Consider the following 21,569-nt stretch of genomic DNA (forward strand, 5'->3'; position numbering starts at 1 on the left):
CTCTCTGTTGCTCCTCTCTAACTCTGCCTTCAAATAAATAAATAAATCTTTAAAAAATTATTTGACCTATTTCTTTCTAAAACAATGATTTTTGTCTCTACAAATCATATTCCTATGTGGAAAGAGTTGATGAATTCTAGCAACCAAAAAATAATAACTTAGGTTTGCTTCAGATGCCTTACAAATCAGATTTTTCCCTGGAAGGCAATAAAAGTTTCTCATACTACTAGCCTCATTTTTATTTCTAGGAGAAACACAGAGAAAGTGTATGTGGATTGCTTGCTGAAATAACATTTTTGGATAATGGCATTATCTGGTTTCCCAAAGCAACATTACTCCTGTTTCTTGTAAGTTGAATGAACAATTCACAAAATGAGGACTGCCTAGAAGGCTCACAGGCTGGTTATCTTAGCTTATTGGAATCAAAATAAAATTTACATTTAACTGCCAGACTAAAATATGGCTTTAAAAAAAAGAAAACACAAAAAACATCTAGGATTTATGCCATTGTTAGCCTCAACCTCCCAGGTCCTTCCCTGAAGTCTCCCCTGTACGGCAGGCCAGAGCTGGAGTCCCAGCAGAACCAGTTCTGTTACACAGTGGGGTTCAGAATTATGTTTCTCTCACGACACATTTCCTGTCTGTCCATAATGATATCCAGGTTCCAGAGGTCTTTAGAGCACAGAACTCTCTCTTCTTTTCCAACTTCTCTAAAACAGGTTTTGGAGCCTGTTCAATTGGAATTCTTTGTTGATTTCCTGCCAGTAAGTTCTTTATTTTTTCTTACATGATTCTATTGGCAGCAGCTTAGGGCTTGCTTCCCATATGACCCTGGGTGATTAACAAATCTTCTATGCTTACAAAACTGACTTATCCTCAGCTGCAATGCTACACAAGCCAAACTGAATGACCCAGCTACCATTCTACTTGCCCTATAAATTCTTGTCTTAAATAGGCATAGGCATGCATCACTCAACTGGCCTGCAGATGCCAGCCTCTGTAACAGGGTCAGTCCTCTTACTGCTATCATATCAATTCCAGCTTTCTCCTTCCTCCCCCAACAACCTACATGGACAACAAAGACTGAAACCTCCCAGATGCAAAATAATGTGATATTTGCTTCCTCAGTTAAATTTGTGTTGAAAGAATGAGTAGATGAATGAAATGGGCCCTTTTCTGTGTGTAGTAAATGTAGAAAACTCGGTATCAATTGTACTTATTGTTAAATTAACTAGGCTTGTTAACAGATCTCTCTGTTAGAGAGATTGTAAACAGATCTCTCTTCTTAAAAGGATTAATGCTCACAAAATTCTTGTTTAATTGGGCTTAGGAAAGCAGGAAGGATTTGGGAATTTCTGAGAGTTCTGAAAATGCTTTTTATTTTCCTTTACCAAAAACTTGGATCCAGCCTGGAGCCTTGTTGGAGAAAGTTTTCCCCTGGATCCCATGTTAATTTAGTTATGGCTTACACTTATTTATTATTCTATACCCTTCTTACCAAACTGAGTAAGCTTTATGAAATGGTTTTCCCTCAGGTAAAACAAGTATATTAAAAAGTTATTTGTTGTTCTTTCACTCTTGCAACATGGAAAACTGTAAACGCTTCAAATCCCATAACAATGTAAGAAAATTAAATTTTAATATTAATTAATATTGTTCTTCAAGTCTTTGTTTTATAGCCGTATGTGTACACTCTAGTATCTGTGATCTACTGGCATGGAATATCTTTTTTCAACCTTTCACTTTCAGTCTGCATGCATCTTTGTTGGAAAGATGTATTTCTTGTAAGCAGGAAATAGATGGGTTTTGTTTTTTAATCCATTTAGCCAGGCTGTGTCTTTTAACTGGAGAGTTAAGGCCATTAACATTCAATGTGACTGTTGATAAGTAGTGACTTTGCCCTGCCATTTTCCAAAGATACTTCTAATATATGCTTTGAACTTCCTGTGATCTTTTACTGGGAGGTTTTCTTCCTTTACCTTCTTTCATATTGATGGCCTGTGATCTAAAATAAGCAAATAAGCAAAACCACCTGAGAGGTAGATATCATTCGTATTTTACTAAATGAAGAAACAGAGAATTGAGAAAGTTCAAGCCAACATCCTTGTGTGACAAAGCTAGGAATTTGTATCTATGTCCTTCTGCAGGTAATAAACGTATTCCCCCAAATTGAAAAGTCTACATTAGGCATACTTTACTGACCACCACAGTGGACCTTGCTTGGCAGAATGGGGTAACATTCAAACATTTAATTAGTCATTTGACAGTAATAGTTACAGGTCAGTTGCAACCCCAACGATATTAAAACAGTTTTCTTTGTAATCAAAACATTGACAATGCCCATGCTTCCTCACTTTATACACTGCACAAAGGAACTTTGTCAGTCATTTGGCTAAATTGGAAGAAACCAGATGAAACATTTTACTGAAGAAATCTCTGCAGTAGCTCTGCTAAGAACTTGCCTAAGCAATTCTTTTGTAACAAATGTAATTCTTCCCCTTTGGGCTACCAGATGTATAAAATTTTGGAAACACAATCCATTTCAGACCCTGATTTATGACTTCTATAAAGCACATTTTTAGACTTTGTAAAATCATGCTGCTAAAACTCGTAATATTTAGCCTGATTTCTCTAGGGGGCACAGTAACTTCTAGAATATTAAATATAAAAAACATGAGCAGGATAAATTAGATGAGTAAGAAATCATTGCCAAAAATGGTTGGAGTTCCAAATTTAGCTAGCAAATGTCAAATACCACTTGAAGAATTGCAGTTTTATTAATATGCTTAAAAAGCCCAAAAATATATAGATGCAAATTGAACATTAAGAAAAAACAGTAGTGTATAGTTGCTGCATTTTTAGCTCTACTCTTTGGAAAATCTAACCCACAAATGGTGATATAACTCATTAAAATTCACACGGTTGTTAAATAGCTGGGTTGAAAAAGCGACACTTATTTTGTGAATACTTGATGGTGTAGTAGGTATCAGAATTCCAATCTGGCGGTTATTTATTATAATTCCATGATAAAAACTAAAAGCAAGAGCAGTATCTGAGAATTTTGCCAGTATTCCAGGGAAAAGGAATTTGAAAGATTTGCTGCTATTGATGAATGAATGACATGAGGAAGGAAGCCAACAGATCAGTTGTTAGTATGTCTTTTCCATGAGATACTGTGTATAACGTAATCAAGGCCATCCTTTCCAGTTATCCTGCAGTAAAACTAAAATAAATCAGGCCTCCCTTCCCTGCTCTGAGTACTTGTATCAAAGACAGATTCCCAGTGCTCCCTCCAATTAGCTGTCCCAGCTATCTGCACAGAATCATATCATACCACTTCTGCAGAATGAGTTTCTCCACAAGTCTTTTACCTCTCAGAAGACAACTAAAACAACATAGTCTCTTGGGTTACACTATGGTACCAATCATAACATGAATGCCATATTCCGGATATGGAGTGTTACTGAGTAATAGAAAAATCTTGCTGTGAAGAGTTTACATTCTTAGCAAGAGGCTTTAAAGGCAGCCAAGTATTTCAGACAAAAATTTGCTGTTAACGATAATTTTAATATAAAACCCTAAACTTGATTTTTATATGACTGCAACATGAGCACATCCCACAGACTTTATTTACTTCATTAATATAATAAAGGAATCAGAAAAGGTATTGCAAATGATTTAAAGGAAAATTTAAAAATAGACATCTTTAGGGATAAGGAATATTGAAAAGAGCTTGTGAATGTGTCTCAAAGGTCTACAGTTGGGAGGGTTGTCTCTGCTGGGCAGAGATGATTTGCACATTCACAGACAAGAACATTTTCCTCTCCATCAGTTCTGGGCAGATTCTTTTTAATTTCTACAGAATTCTAAAATATTCTCATCAGAGACAAAGGTGTGTATCCCATAGGTTCAGATAATCCCCTGGAGCTCCAGGATTCTATTGAAATGATATCAAGTAATATGGGAGAACAGGTGTGCAATGGCATGCTGGTAAATACTCAACAGTCAGCTTTCCCAAAGACTTCAGAAACCTAAAAGCTGATTTGTAGCAGTTGTCAATTTCCCTCTTGTAAATCCTCCCTCAGTGTTGTCCCTAAAGGTAGAGTTGGAAAGAGATGTGAAGTTAGCACTAATATGTTGTGTTTCTGCCATACAAATACAGCATTACTGAAGATTTTTTTTTACTTTCAACATTTCAGATACTGTATATTTCTGTATGCCAAGGATTTCTCTACCTCACCAATGGGTTTCTTACAATTCAGTCCAATTCTGATACTAAGTACTTGGAGTTAGCACAGATACCCAGGTTAAGTGTTCAAACATGTGACTTCCTTCACTTCCGAAGCCAATCACAAGGCAAGGTCACTAGCACCTCTAATAAGGTAGCTTCACATACAAAGTCCCCATGACCTCAATCTAAGGTTCAATGGTTTCCTATAATGGTTCACAGAACTCAGAAAAGCATTTTAATTGAAACATTTATTTGAAAAAGATATTGCAAAGAGTGTAGATGAACAGGCAGATGACAATGAGGTACACAGGGCAAGGCACAAGGCAAGAGGCACAGCTTCATGCTCTTTCTAGCTGTGCAACGTTAGTTTATCAAAATTGAACTTAAATTACATTATTCTACTTCTTGCATGATATAAGAAGTATACAACAGTATACCTCTACTCAGAGTCAATTTGCCAGGTTCAATTAGTGTCCACTGCCCTGCACTGCAGTCTAGAAACTCCTTCAAGAGAGTAACCTGAGCCAACTGGAGGATTCCTCTTGTATGTTTCTCATCTCTTAGGATTGATGTCCTTCAGCAGTTGAACTCTCTGGTTTTGAAAATCATGACTTCATACATTTTGTCCTATTTTTGGCTCCAGACCCTATTAACACAACTTAGCCAAAAGAATATTTATGGTAATTTTACCTGAGGAAGAGTTGTTACATATATGAAAGACTGTAGAAATAATTTGGTAGTTAGGGTATGTTGTCTTCTTTCAAAGAGGATTTATTTATTTTCTTCTTCAGGTGGGTAGTATTGGTAGGAGAAGTTCCATTTTACCATTATCTAATTTCAGGGATTGAGATGATTATGTCCTGAGCTTCATTTTTATTTTTTTCCCAAAACATCAGTCTATTTCTGGTATACTCTTATTTTAAAAAGTCACTTTTGGGAATCCCCATTCTGAGTGTCAAAGTTTAGTAGGTTTCCATTCCTCTAGCCCCATGAGAATGTAAAACAGATTCTTCAAAAAATTTCATTCTTTTCCTGAATCTTCACTGTTGTGTTAGCTCTCTGATGGCTCCAAGCAGAATTTAAAAGGGAAATTGTACCAATTCTCTCATTTTCTGCCTGATAGTTGATCCTGTTGACCTAATATGGAAGTATCAGAAATTAAGGTGTCCTGTTTTTTATGTTGTTGCATGTTGCATATTCTCCTTCTTTCTGATTTTAATATGAAAATTTTCAAAACTAAAGAAGCTTTGAATAATTGTATACTGCACATCCCTGTACTCATCATTAGATTCTATAATTGTTAACTTTTTGCATATAAGATTTATCACATATATTCCTCTTAATTTTTGTGTTTAAAAGCTGTAGACTTCAATAAACTTGATCCACTAACAATCTGAATATACTTTACACTTAGACCTTAATATTTCATTCAGTTCTTATTTAAAGCAAAATCACATACAATAAAATAAACAAATTGGGTATGAGCATTTAGCCTAGTGGTTAAGATGTTCATGTCATTCATTAGGTTCAATTCTGAGCTTCCTTTCTTGATTGCAGCTTTCTGACAGTGAAGGTGGTGGAAGGTGACTCCAGCAGTTGGAATTCTACAACACATGTGGGAGGCCTGGAACTGCCAGTTCTTGACACCATATGCAACCCAGGCTTAACCTTATAGGCACCTGTGGAGTGAACCAGCAGTGGGAGTGCTAGCTCGCTCTCTCTCTCTCTCTCTCTCTCTCTCCATGTCTCTTTGCCTCTCATATACTGAAAGAAAGAACAAATTTTTACTGCCTGTGAGAATTTTGAGAAATACATCTATGTAACCAAAGCAATATCAAGATACAAAACCTTTCTGTCATCAAAGGAAATTCTCTAATGTTCTTTTATTCCCAATCATTTCCTCACTGCCACCCCAGTGGCCATTAATGATCTAATTATTTTTTTCATTATAATTAACTTTACTTATTCTAGAGCCTTTTGCAATAGGAATCAGATTTTTTTTTTTGCCACGGGTGCTTTTATACAGTATGTGTTTTTGAAGATTTATCTAAAGTATTGTATTTAGCCATTGTTCATTTGTTTTTATTGCTGAGTAGTATGAGTATTTCTTCATATGAATGTACTACATCTTGTTTATCTATTTGTAGCATATTCTTAGTTTTAGATTATTATATACAGAGCTGCTATGGATATTCTTGTACAAATGCTTTTGTGGAATATGCTGTCATTTCTCTTAGACGAATAAATAGGAGTAGAATTGATAGATTATAGAATAGTTGTGTCCAGGTATCAGAAACTGCTACATCTTTCCACAGAGTTGTACATATTTTTATATTTCCAAAAGAAATGCATTGAGAGTGCCCCTATTGATCAGATCTTTCTATTGGAGGCTGTAAACATGCTCAGAGGGCAAATCCTTGAGCTAGATTCTGTCCTTCAGTTCTAAATGCTCCTTTTCAAAATTTTCTTGTTTGAGGTTGAGGCTGGTAGATAAAAAGGAAATGCACAAATCACAGCCCATGCGTCTGCACCTGCTATTATCTATTTTTCCATCCTAGCTAGGTTCTGGCAGTACACAATTTTATCCGTACTGTCAAGGATGCTTCTGAGTCAACTTGCTTTACTTCCTTCCTTCCTTCCTTCTACCTTCCTTCCTTCCTTCCTTCCTCCTTCCTTTCTTTCTCTCTCTCCTCTCTCTCTCTCTCTCTCTCTCTCTCTCTCTCTTTCTCTCTTTCTCTCTTTCTCTTTCTCTCTCTCTCTCTCTCTCTCTCTCTCTTCTCTCTCTCTCTCTCTTTCTCTCTCTCTTTCTCTCTCTCTCTCTCTCTTTCTCTCTTTCTCTCTTTCTCTCTTTCTCTCTTTCTCTCTTTCTCTCTTTCTCTCTTTCTCTCTTTCTCTCTTTCTCTCTTTCTCTCTTTCTTTCTTTCTTTCTTTCTTTCTTTCTTTCTTTCTTTCTTTCTTTCTCTTAATGCACAGATCTTCCCAGGGAAATGTAAGGAGGGAAAAGAGAAAGAGCACCAAAGAGTAAACCATCCCCAGGACACCCTCCACTGTGCCTGACCTTCTTCCATTCTCAGCTGTTCTTGTCTCCATCCATATCCCCTTTCCCCACTCTGGAACATAATTGCATTTCTTTGGCCCAAGAGTTTCTCAGAATTTTTAAACTATTTTGAAAGACCCACCTATTTCTGTACTTTGAATGTGGCTTTGAAGGTGTATTCAGGAGAGGGAACAGAAACTAAACTCCAGGAACTGGAACAAATATGAGGGGTCTTCAAAAAATTCATGGGAAATGTATGTCATGGAAAAACTATGCATGGATTTCAAAGGGCCTTTTTTTGCACCAAATATAAATATACTTTTAATCTTCCATGACCTTTGAAGTGTCTTCTTGTGTGTGTGCCTGCATGTGTGAGTTCGTGTATAGTTACAGTTGTTCATGCGTATCTACAGGGGATTGGTTCCAGAACTCCCAGACACTCAAATCTGCAGATATTCACATCTCTTACATCATAATATGGTGTTTATGTTTAATCTATACACAGCATCTTGTATTCTTGTATATATTATGCACTAGGTGCTTATGTGAACACTAGAAATATAGGACTAAAAAGAATCAAAGCTTGCACTTTGTGGAACTTACAATATTACAATATTACAATATTACAATATTACAATATTACTACCATGAAGAAAATGAAGCAAGGGGACTGGAAGGTAACAAGACTGGTTCTCCATGAAATTAATATTAGACAAAGCCCTGCAAGATGAAAAGGAAGCGTTCAGCCATAGATCTTGGGCCAGAGCTTTACAAGCAGAAGCAACCACAAGTGCAAGTCCTAAGACTGGATGAACGTGGCGTTTTCAAAGAACATGAGTTTGTGTTCAAGTGTGGGTAAGGAGAGGGAGTCCAAGAGTTTGGTATTTGGGACTGAAAAAAAAGTGAGAGACAGATCATCTGGAAGTTGCCTACCTTGGTTAGAAAATTTAATTTCATTCTAAATGTCAGAGAAGGTCTCAGAGGGGCACAAAACAGGGAGGGTTATAAACTAATTATCTCTTGCTAAAGATCTTTCTAACTGCTATGTGGAGAATAGACCATAGGAGGACTGTAAGAAAATAATTGTAAAAGACTGTTGGACCCTGGATTATTATGACTGGTATAAGACCTTAAGTTCATATTACGTGCTGTCTTGATGTCTGGTAAAAATCAGTAGGGCCTCAAATTGCATAACCATAAATTCCCCTCTTCTTCTGCCCATTGTTCTCCAGCAAACAATCTTTCTGGTGAAATAGACCAGTTGCAATTCCTGCTTAGCCTCAAGTAGCAAGTTTTCCTGCTGTGATTGTTAATTTTATAGGTCCAGAGAGCTGGCAAAACATTGTATCTGGGTGTATTTGTGAGGATGTTCCCAGAAGAAATTAATAGACTAAGCAAGGAAGACCCACGGTTAGCATTGTTTGTGTCGGGATGAGAGAGGAGCATCAACCAATCCACCGAGAGCCCAGATAGAACAACAACAATAAAAAAAAAAAGCAGAGGAAGGTGAATACTTCAGTGAGGCATACGTCTCCCTCTGCCCTTGCGTGTCAGAGCTCCTGGTTCTCTGGCTTTGGGTCTCCAGGACTTGCACCAGCATTCCGATCCTTTTCTCGGGCCTTCATTCTCAGGTTGGGAGTCACCATTGACAGCTCTGATTCTCAGGACTTTGGACTCAGAAGTCTGAATTAACCACAGATTTCCTAGTTCTCCAGCTTTCTGGTGGCATTCTGTATGACCCCTTTGCCTTTATAATAATGGGATTTCTCAGCTTCTAGAATCACAAGACACAATTCCCATAATAAATATCCTTTTCTACTCTCAGATAGAAATCTCTTGTTTGCCAATAGGGTGGAGGGAAGGCTAATGAAACGATGATATCATTGGAAATGATGAGAGGTGATCAGATGTATTTTGGGCATAAAGTTGACAAAAATAACTAATGTATGCAAATATGACTCCAGATAATGGAATTATTAAATGTAATACATCAAGACAAAGATAGGAACAAATATGATGAGGAAAATGAAGAATTCTTTTTTACATGCTGTGTTTGAGATGTTTAGTGGAGATATGAAGTACATTCAAGTAGAGTTAGCAAGTAAGCAGATGGGCATTTAATTCTGAAGTTCAGAAGCTTTATAGATCTTTCTCCCTTAACAGGTTGTGTGATGATATGAAAACTGTGTACCAGAGAGATTAAGTGACCTGATCAAGATCATGGCTTAAAAATGTCAGATACCTGGACTCCAGGTAAGTGTTCTATGCAATAGAATTATGAACCATGAAGCAAAATATATGGTCTTATCTATACACTTTTCTACTGAGTTGCATGTTAGGGCTGGAGAGAGTAGCCTGTAGACTGAAGAAATCTGCAGGGAATGGGCTGCACAATTGTGGATCACTTTTCTCCTGCAAAGTGACAGGTAGAAACATGATAAAGGGCTACAGTTATTAATGTTGACTAATTCACCCTAAATATGCTAGAATATCGTGTGTACAGATTTCACTTTCATGGCTTGACCATTCACAAGCACCCTAAATTATTACCATGGATTGTGTTAATAAGGTTACAAATTTGCATCAAGGTTTTATAAAGCCTATACATGGCAGGGAGACTTCACTAGTGACTGAGCTTAGCTGCCTGCTCAGTATCCGCATCTCAGGCCAGCTTCATAGTTTCTACTTTTTTGATATACTTCAGGGTTTTTAGTGAATGATAAAAGGGTTTGATTCTAAAGTATATAAACTGGCACAGCTGGTGTTCCTTAGTGCTCAATATTGACAACAGTCCAATAAATAGAACAATTGTTCAAGTTTCAACAGATAATCAATCAAATTAACAGGATCAAGAGCTAATCTGAACCAAGGTAGCATGTCAATAATTTGGACCAAGAGAACCATTGCTGCAAAGGCAATTTTAGGAAAAGAATATACAGATGTTGCCTTTCTAGTCAAAATAATAATAGAATCCACCCAGCAGGAAACTTATGAATCTGAGGTAACACACATAATAATAGAAAATTGATTGCAGAATCTCTGCAGGTGTAGGAAGATTCTTAACAGAGTGCTGAATGCTATCAAATATGGCACAAGTTGGCAGTAGATTGGTGTGAACTCATAAAAGACCACTGAACAAACTGCTATTAATAAAATCTGTCTTAGAATAAAGTAAGTGGGCATGTTCACCCACACCATGCTACATTTAGACTGTGCACCTGTGAACAGAGTCCAGACCAGAACTTTGTTTCTCCAGGCAAGGTAAGGATAATGGGGAAGAAGGAGTATATTAAAGCTTTTACTTGGAGTTTTTAGTTCTTATATATACGTTTATGTGTATAAATTTTCTTCCTAATTGAAAAGTGACACTCAATTGTTGCAAAAATGTCCAGAATTGTGTAAAGTGAAAACTTAATATTCCTCTCCTACAAGCCCTACTTTCCAAAAGTAACTACCATTAGCATTTGGTATATATTTTCACAAATATTTTTCTTTGTACTTTTATGTATGTGTTGCATATTTACATATGGATGAGGGGATAAAGAGCTTTATATTCCTTTGCAAGGGTGGGAACACACTGCCACATATAGGAATTCAGCTTTCTCTTTCACTTCATACACTGTTAATACCATTCCACATCCAGACATGAAAATTGACTTAATTTTAAGTGTCTTATAAATATATAATAAGGATTCTTTAGATGGAACATACCATAATTTACTTAAAGGACTCCAATTCAATGACTACTTAGATTGTATCCAAATTTTAGCTACCAATATTACAAGCAATGGTACATGGTGCTTTGATATATCAATGCATCTGGGTGCACTGATTTCTGCAGAACCAGTGCTCAAAAAACAAATTTCTAGGTCAATGTGTTCCTTTGTATTTTGAATCCAATGATAGATATAGAGCCACAGCCTGATTTCTCCCACCTTTCTGTTGTCTGGGACCCATAAAGAGAGATTGAGTACTCACAGGCAGAGAAGGCAACCGTCCATGTGATGTGGTATGAAAAGTCTCTAACAGCCTTCCTGTATAGAACTTACTTTTTCCCTGACCTGCTCAAAAGCTTGGAATTCCCAGCATACATCAAGTCCTCAGTATGACTTTTCAAGTGGAACGATAGCCGTATAAAACCTGCATGTGGTTTCACCCTCTCCTGCTGAAATACTAGCAATAATTCATCTATCTAGCTTAATCATCACAGCTTTTCATTTTCAACCCTACATGAAAATCCCTGTAAAATTTTGGTGTAACTTTCTGTCTTTATAGTTTTAGAGGACTAGATTAATTTGCTTTTTCTAAACCTGAAGCTCTTATGGTACCTAATAGTCATTCTTAATGCAACATCATATTTTGCTCAACATGTAATAGCTTGATATTTTAGGTAGATTGAGCCTAGATTTAGGTAGTTTTTCACCTACATCCTAACTACCCAGTGAATCAGGTAGGTCAGAGAGTAATTTGGTTTTATAAATGAGAAATTTGAGGCTCAGAAATTTGAAGGGATTAAAGTAGGGCAAATGAGCAGTATTGTCAGAACTCATGGGTGAGTTAATACATGATGTGATAGATGTAGAAGCCATTGAAAATGAGACTGATTTTAAGAGATATTCTGAAAGGTTTGAAATCTTAAGTTTCTTGGTGCTTTGTCTAAACTTTATTGTTTTCTCTTCAGTCCTGCAGATAGGACAGTGCTATTTTCATTTATTTTTTCTCTGCAAATCAGGTTAATTAAAATACGTGATTGGCCTTGTGATATTTAAATTGAGGTTTTACTCTACTACATATACTGTGTTTAAAAATAGGTAAGCATCCCCAATCTGAAAATCCAAAATGAAAAATGCCACGAAAAAGCATAACTGTTTTAGTGACAACATTGATGCCACAAGTGGAAAAATCTACACCTGACCTCATGTGAAAGATCACAGTCAAAACACAGGTGCAATTGGCCAGCGCCGCAGCTCACTAGGCTAATCCTCCGCTTGCAGCGCCGGCACATGGGTTCTAGACCTGGTCAGGGCGCTGGATTCTGTCCCGGTTGCCCCTCTTCCAGGCCAGCTCTCTGCTGTGGCCCGGCCCAAGTACTTGGGCCCTGCACCCGCATGGGAGACCAGGAGAAGCACCTGGCTCCTGGCTTCGGATCAGTGCCGTGCTCTGGCCGCAGCACCGGCCACAGCGGCCATTGGAGGGTGAACCAACGGCAAAAGGAAGACCTTTCTCTCTGTCTCTCTCTCTCACTGTCCACTCTGCCTGTCAAAAAAAAAAAAAAAACACAGGTGCAATAAAAATGGTGTATAACATTACCTTCAGATTAAGTGTATGAGATGTGTAGGAAACATAAATCAATTTTGTGTTAAGACATGAGTCCCATCCCCTAGATATGGGATAATATATACAGAGATATCCCAAAATCTAAAATCTGCAACATTTCTGGTCCCAAGCAATTCAGAGCAGACATACTCATCCTGTGTAGACATACACAAGTTCATCACTTGCATATGGATACATTAACTAACTTGGTCCATGGGCCACCAGCAATAACATTGACACAGTTTATATCATTCTTTCTTTGTGGTAGGCGTCCTCCTAAGATTACTCATATTCACTCCCTTAATCTTCACGATAACTCTAGGAGGTGAGCTCTGTTAATACATTCATTTTTTTTTACATGAAGAATAGGAAGTATAAGCCATTCAATTACTTGTCCAAGGTCATGTAGCAAAGAAGTGAGCAGAGCTGGGTTATAAACCCAATAGTTCCGACCCCAGCAGTCAAGCTGTTAACCACTGAGCTATCCAACAATGCCAGAATGGCAATTTCCCATTGTCCCATGCTACACCAGAAAGCAGGTGGCTTCTAGAAGCCAACAATTCAAACTACAACTTAGCATAACTTGTAATAACTTGTAGACATTATAGTATAAATATAGCAGACTAGTCCAGAGAAGCTCAGAAAACTGTTTTGTTTTGTTTTGTTTTAAATCAGGCAAGTTCCTGACAATCCCACTCACATTCGGGTCTGACCTAATATGACTCTAACATACTTTGACATTTTATTGACTTTTCAGTGAGCCAAGAAAAATAATGGAAGGAATTTCTTCAATTTTATTAGATTAATATCCCTAAGTGTATAAGCTGAACAATCAGACACACATCCTTACCCACCAGTTCAAATTTCAGCTAAATGTAGCCTGTACAACATTCTTCCTTTATCTATGGAAGCATGATTTAGCTACCCAGCTGTAGGAAACTTTTGTTCTTTTTCTTCTAAGACTATTAATAGGCTCAACTATGTTTTGATTAGTGATTTTCATATGTTACACATTTTTCTCATGCAGTATGGAATATTTTAACAAACTGAAACCTAATTTCTTCAATGCCACAAAAATTTAATGAAAATTCCTTGTTTATATTGGAGGTATATATAATCTTAAGCCATAGTGCCTATGTTCAAATCCCAGTCTTGCCACTTCTTCAGTTGTGTGCTCTTGGGCTAATCTCTTAATTGTTTTGTGCTTTAACTTCCTCTTCCATAAAGTAGGGACTTTGATAAAGCCCAGCTCATGGGGTCAAAAATTTATTGAGTATTCTCTATGCCAGAAACTGATCAAACTTTTTTACATTTATTACTTATTCTATCCTCACAACAACCAGGTGAGGAGTTGTTAATACTATTCCCAAATTAAGATGAGCAAACCGAGGCACAGAATAGTTAAGAAACTTGTTGAAAGACAAAGTGAAAACTGATAAGCAGTAGAGCTTGGATATGAACCCGGAAGTCTGGCTTTGAATCCTCAGTCTTAGTGACTGGTGCACACTGCCATTTTGAAAATTAGTTTAAAGCAGCAGCACACCTTCAGACTCACTTTACAATAACAAACATGCTCTAATGTCTTCTCACTGTGACCCTCTGTCAATAATTAGCCAAACCAACCCTATTCTGTCATTCATAGGCCCCAGAGTTCTATCCACAAAGGCCATGATGAGGACCAGCTAAACATTGGGTTTTTCTATAGCTCAAACTCAATCAAATTCTTCACCTGACACTGGATTCTGTATACAGACCAAATTGATCCTAAGACCTTTGCCAGGTTAAAACATTTTGTTCATTTGTGCCCTCAATATATACAGCAAGTACTCAGAGTGCTTGTTGAATTGAATGGAAATGAATCTCCTTGAGCCATGCACTGCCTTACAGTCTGGGTAATTGTGCACGTTTTATTTTCTTCAGCTAAAATGCAAATTATACTAGAGTAGAAATTTGTTTCATAAGCCTCTGTATTCTCTGCATCCCCTAGCATTGCTTTTTTTTTCCAGAGTTATACAGTGAAAGAGAAAGAGAGAGAGTTATATATAGACAGTGAGAGAGAGACAGAGAGAAAGGTCTTCCTTCTGTTGGTTCACTCCCCTAATGACTGCTACGGCTGGCGCACTGTGCCGATCTGAAGCCAGGAGCCGGGTGCTTCCTCCCGGTCTCCCATGCGGGTGCAGGGACCCAAGCACTTGGGCCATCCTCCACTGCCCTCCCGGGCCACAGCAGGAAGCTGGACTGGAAGAGGAGCAACCGGGACTAGTACCTGGCACCCCAACTGGGACTAGAACCCAGGGTGCCAGTGCCGCAGGCGGAGGATTAGCCAAGTGAGCCAGAGCACTGGCCCATCCCCTAGCATTGTACAATATACATAAAATGCCATAAACTGTAGAATTTAAAGTGTGAATGAATAAATAAATAAGTCCTAGTTCTGTACTAAATTTAGTATTGCTCTTCAAAATCAAGACTATACTTCTATATTCTATTTCCCAGACTTCAAATGAAGACTTCAATTAAATTTGCCCCTAAGTTTCTATGCAAACAGCCTACAAATCTGTGATAAGATTTAACTCTTTGATTTTTGAAGCTGGTAATTTTCTTTTTAATATTATGCAAGGTTGGCCGGCGCCGCGGCTCACTAGGCTAATCCTCCGCCTAGCGGCGCCGGCACACCGGGTTCTAGTCCCGGTCGGGGCACCGGATTCTGTCCCGGTTGCCCCTCTTCCAGGCCAGCCCTCTGCTGTGGCCAGGGAGTGCAGTGGAGGATGGCCCAGGTGCTTGGGCCCTGCACCCCATGGGAGACCAGGAAAAGCACCTGGCTCCTGGCTCCTGCCATCGGATCAGCGCGGTGCGCCGGCTGCAGCGCGCCGGCCGCGGCGGCCATTGGAGGGTGAACCAACGGCAAAAGGAAGACCTTTCTCTCTGTCTCTCTCTCTCTCACTGTCCACTCTGCCTGTCAAAAAAAAAAAAAAATATTATGCAAGGTTTTCTTTACACATGTTTTAATGGCATTTAAATCATTTTCTATATATTATGTTTGCCTATTAGTCTATTATTTTGAAACATATAACATTGAAAAAATATCCAGAGGTGAAACTAGATTTATATCTCTCATAAAATGTGCACCCATTGGCACCCAAGAGACTTATTAAATGTGCAAATCAACTATTGTAAAAGAATGAAGCAAATATATGTACTATAGAGTATAAAAATTTTTTAAAAGATTTTATTTTTTCAATAAGATAAGCATAAATCTTTTGTTAAATATTTTTTAAATATAGAAGTTGACATATAAAAGGATAGCTCACATTCCATCTCTTAGTTTGGCATAATGAAATAGTGCACAAGCAAATTATATTCTCAAACAAATTCTGAGTCTGTGACCAACTAACTGGAGATTGTTGGATAAGTTACTAAAGTTTTCTGGGCACAAATTTCCTTATTATTAATAGAATTTTAAAAAATAACTGATTCGAGCTGGCGCCGTGGCTCAATAGGCTAATCCTCCACCTTGCGGCGCCGGCACACCAGGTTCTAGTCCCGGTCGGGGCGCCGGATTCTGTCCCGGTTGCCCCTCTTCCAGGCCAGCTCTCTGCTATGGCCAGGGAGTGCAGTGGAGGATGGCCCAGGTGCTTGGGCCCTGCACCCCATGGGAGACCAGGAAAAGCACCTGGATCCTGGCTCCTGCCATCGGATCAGCGCGGTGCGCCGGCTGCAGCGGCGGCCATTGGAGGGTGAACCAACGGCAAAGGAAGACCTTTCTCTCTCTGTCTCTCTCTCTCACTGTCCACTCTGCCTATCAAAAAAAAAAAAAAAAATAACTGATTCATATGTAATATTTAACACAGTGTAAGTGATCCATAACTATAAGCTATTACTATTAATATGTTCACAAAGGAAAAGAGCACTTTGTTGAAAGAATGATTTTAAAGTACTATTTAATTTACACAATCGGAAATAGCACATATTTTTAAGTCAGTCACTTTATGAAGTTATTGTTCAGGAAATAAAGTAATTTTAGGACTCTTTTTTGCCTTAAAACTACCTGATGAGCCACTTAACGTAATAAGCAGAACCTTAAAATCAAACTGTGTTTCTTTAAAAAAGTAGTACTACACTGCCGAATTACTCAGTTTATTCACATTCAGTAGGCTCTGAATGACTGAAATGCTTACGGAAATCTAATCACCTTCCAAAAAAGAAACATTTTCCACCATTGGGAGTCATCAAAATAAGATTCTGAAAATGTGGAAGACAATTATAGAAAGATTTTAAACAATGGTATTGTTTTTGGGTTTAGTATCTGCTATACTATGAATTTGTGAAAGTGGTGTTCCTTACTTGATTGAAAATTCTCTAAATAAGAGCACCGTACTTATTTGTATTATTTCCCTACACATATTACACACACAGATATAAAATATTTTCCATTAAATGTCTATCCAAAACAGGCTACAGATCTATGTAATAAGTTGTATATCTTTGATTTTCAAGCTATTTTCTTTTTTAGACGTATTTACGTTTTTTGTAAGTGCTTTAATATAATTCAGACACATTTCTCTAAATTCTCTTTGTCTATTTGAAATTATAAATGTCATAGATGAAATTCCACTTAAAGCTTGGAGTATGAGGGTATTGTGAATAAATGCAACTTTTTACATGTGTAGGGATGGAGAAAGGAATTGGGATAAATCAAAAAAAGAAAAGCTTTTGCCTTTATGCCCTTCTTCCCTCTGCTAAGCTCCATTTTAGGGATAAAATGTATCTATAAATTGCATTCAGCTGAACTGTAAATCCTGAAGTGGTCCTGACAGGTGGCTACGAATAAACACCCTTCTGTCCATGTTTCATGGTCACTGATTGCTCACGGTCCAGGGCTTTGCAAGTTGAACTTTCTTTAACCTTGAAATCCATGGAGCAAAAGTGTGTCCAAGTGAGTGTAACCACAGCTAGCCTCACTGCTTTTGATGTTTCCGTTTGATCTGATTTTCTTTTTTTATCTTTATTTAGTCCCATTTTTGGGTCCAAGTTTCCTTGGAGTTATTGGTTTAAAAGACCTATTGGAACAACATTTAATGATGCTGGTCTCTGGGGTTATTCGACAAAACTACTAGCTTGTTCCTCTGGATTAGACCACTTATGTTTCAAGAGAATAGGCTTATTCTACTCTTGTGTTTTCTTCATTCTGTCATAATCATTTCTATTGCCAAATGGTTTACCAGGGTTTGTTTTCAAAGGAGGACCACGGTAAGATATCTTTCCGAATAAGGGATCTTCTGCATCTCACATGTAGTTTAGGGCAATCAGGATTAACAATGCATCATTTCTCCTACGAACACAATTAGTAAGTGGTATTGTTAGGACTCCATATAAAGCAAATCATTGGTTCAAATCTATCTTTAAATTAAAAGGGAGTTTTTTTTATTGTTGCCCTTTTTTGGTGACTTCAATACAAGATTATTTGGCATCACCTGGGGACTACTTAGCATTAGTCCCCACCTAGAACATCTGGAAAAATATACCCAATATCACATGTCTATTATATAAGAACAGCCCTTTTTAAACAATTTGTTCAGTCCATTAGTCATGTAGCATTGCACTAACTTCATCTTGCATTTCCTGGAATAACATATATTTCTTGTGGATTTATAAGGCACTGCCAAAATCTTAACGTGGTTCCAGGAGAAAACTCCAGGAACAGGGTTGGAAGATGCTGTTAACACTGCATTTGAGGGAGCTAAGAAAATCGACTGCCCCTGAGTGTTCTCTTCACAATTAACAAGGAATGGTTTGAGAGTTTCTGTAGCCATGTAACTAAAGATAGGACAGCAGGAGCTGTCAAAAATATGGCATTCAAAAATGTCAGTCAAAGCACTTTTTCAGCCTCTCTATGGAAACTAGAAGAAATTCTACACTGACTGCATGGAACATGTTTTTCTTAGGCGATTAAATGTCTTGTTCAAGACTATGTTAACCTCAGAATGTTGAATTTCAGAAGTTAAAAGTAGCTTAGAGACCATAAATTCACCCTTATTATTTCCAGATGGAAATAGAGATCCAGGAATGTTAGTCACAGTTACCTACAGCCAAAGCCAAGGTCAGAACTAGATTCTAGCTCCTAACTCACTAGTATTTTTCTCTAACACTACATCCATCCAGTAATAACTCCTTGTGTGCAGGACACACTGCAATCATTGAAATGAAACCATGCTATCTGAAACAACTTTGTAGCACTACCTCATCACCATATGTTCAAATCCTTTTCTAAATACAAACATTTTAGCAGTTTTTGTTATAATAGATGTAGTGAAGTCCAAAGACATGCCTTCAATCTCTGCATTACTTACTAGACCATTTATTTGACTTCCTGGGGCTTCGGTTGCTATATATGTAAAGTTAGGTACCAATATGAAAACTTTGGCCTGCTTCTCCCTACTAACATTTAATAAGCATTATTTATATGAATTGAACTGTGTGCCAAACAATATGATGAGCACTCTACATACATTGGTATTTCATTTTCATACAAACACCTATTTATGTAGAAAGTTTCCTCACTTTTAAAACTACTAAGAAGATGAATTAATAAAATGTATGGATTCAGGCATGTGGCAATAAGAATGTGGGTGTCACTCCTTTTCTTCTATCATTTGAGATATTTTATATATTACTTTGATTTCATTCAATCAACAAACATAGAACATCGATTCCATACCCATTTTTGTGATAACTTCTGTAAACATTAAATTAAGCAATGGTTCTTGATCTTAACAAGGTTTTAATATAATTGATGATTCAAAACTAGTACATAAACCAATTAAAAAACAAATTAGCAAAAGGAAAAGTTGTAATATTAGTTAACAGATACTTAATAATTCATATTTATAAGATATAATTTTAATGCCTTTACATTTTAATTTGTCTTCAAAATACCCCCTATGAAGTAGGCACTGATATTATGCCCATTATAAAGATGAAACAAACAAATGTTAAATAAATTACTCAAGGTCATGTAGCCATAAACAGAAAACCAAGACTTAACCCAGGTAATCTGGTTCCAAAGACTTTTTGTTTAACCACTATGCTTGCCACTGAAAAGACAAAGAAGAAAGCAGACTTTCCACAAATGGACTCAAGTAGACTCTGTATGCCTAGCAGGATTCAGACACTCTATGGAGGAAGAATAATATGAAGCAAGGATCTGAAGCAAGAATGCTCAGGGTGAGCAGATGACCTACTTCTATCAACAGTGATAATTATGTTTTCTTGAGCAAAATTATATCACAAGAATTTTGCTAAGTGCTTTGTATGAATTATTTCATTTCATCCATACTACAATTTATATAGAAGTTAAGTATCCTTGCTTTCCCTAGTGTTCACATGAGGGAATCGATTTTCATAGTATTGAAGTAACTTCCTTAGACTTAGAACCATTATATAATGTCCCATGAAAATAGAAATCTCCCTGAGTGGCTTCTTAGACATGAATTAGGATCTGTAGGCCCTGGAAAAATATTATGGCAATCGCATCATCTTCACCTATTTTTATCTAGCTTGGAAAAAAGCTGGTGCAACAGGATAGTCACAGATACACACAGATCTCCATAGGAAGATAAATCTCATGGGAAATGTCAACTTAGAGAATGCTCAGAAAGTGTTATAAGCAGTCTAAACTCAACCACTCAAGTCACAGCCTTACAAAAATGCGGCAGTATTGTACTTCATTTTGGATCAAATTCAGTTGCTCAACTTTAATTGGTCATTTTAAAATAAGCAATACTCTGCCAGAGAATGAAGCTTTTCAAAAGGTACAGATAAGCTCCTTGACACAGTTGAAACATCTTGTGAAACAGAAGAGTGGCAAGATTATCTAAAATTATTTTGCCAAAATGCACAGAGAAAGCCTTCTGAAATCACCTTCACCTCATTCAAAGCACTCTTCTCTTTTCCTTCAGCTCTTATTACTGTGTAATTTCATTTCGTGTTCATGAAAATTTAATATGTGATTTATGTAATTTTCTACAAAGTGCTTTGAGTGTGTAGACTCCTCAATAGACTACAAGACACTTGAAGATAGAGAGCATGATTTCTCATCAGTTGAGCACAAATCGGACCTTCTTTTTAGGGCTCTCTGTATACAAGTACTCAATTATTAATGACTTCCCTAAAATTGTATATGTCTTTCCTCAGCTACAAAATTAATCCTTCACTAGGTAGATATAACTGAAAAAGGAATATCATTCATTTTGAATTGAGACCATGTGAAAGGAGAAAGAATTTTAATTGGGCTAGTTTGCTTATTTCATTAACTGCTCTGTTTTAAGCTTGCAAATCACTCAAAATGTTTCTAAATATCAAAATTCCTGCAGTGATAGCATATGCAACTATATTACATAATTATCACTAACTCCTGTTTTCAATCAAGGAAAGAAAATGAAAGTAGGAAACTATTTTGTAGTTGTCTCTGTATATAATCACTCACCTATAACAACAAATAGGCGGTACTACACTTTAGAGGGGCACACTGCCTTTTAGATGTAGCAGGCAAATAGAAGGAAAGAGGACAAATCATTTAGATTTTCTTCTTTTTGGTTTTGAATTTTGGTTAGATGTCAATTTGCACACTTAAAGGAAAATCTGATATCTTCTCTTGCTAACAACAAATAACACATTTTCTTTCCAAATAGAATTAATATATATATATATGACATTTGATTTTTAACTTACATGATGGTATGTGTGTATATATGTGTGCATATATTTAATATATATAGTGTATATATATTTATATATATTCTCCACAAACTGAATTAAGAATATTTGACATTGTCTTTTATAATTTAAAAAATATACATACTTATTTACTTGAAATGCAGAATGACAGAGAAAAAGATCTTCCACCTTCTGAGTCACTCCCCAAGGCTGGACCCGGCCAAAGTCAAGATCACAGAACTTCATTTGGATCTCCCACATGGGTGGCAACAA

The 21,569-nt window shown here is 37.1% G+C and overlaps 1 long non-coding RNA gene across 1 annotated transcript in view; it reads left to right on the forward strand.

Moving 5' to 3' along the window:
* Positions 1 to 21,569, forward strand: part of LOC103348310 (uncharacterized) — a 405,787-nt gene that overhangs the window by 184,632 nt on the left and 199,586 nt on the right. Inside the window, exon 3 of the long non-coding RNA XR_011380138.1 lies at positions 9,432 to 9,521. This is a non-coding gene — a long non-coding RNA (uncharacterized lncRNA). The remainder of the gene's footprint in view (positions 1 to 9,431; positions 9,522 to 21,569) is intronic.

Source organism: Oryctolagus cuniculus, chromosome 11, assembly GCF_964237555.1.
Source record: "Oryctolagus cuniculus chromosome 11, mOryCun1.1, whole genome shotgun sequence".
In the NCBI taxonomy this organism is placed as follows: Eukaryota; Metazoa; Chordata; class Mammalia; order Lagomorpha; family Leporidae; genus Oryctolagus; species Oryctolagus cuniculus.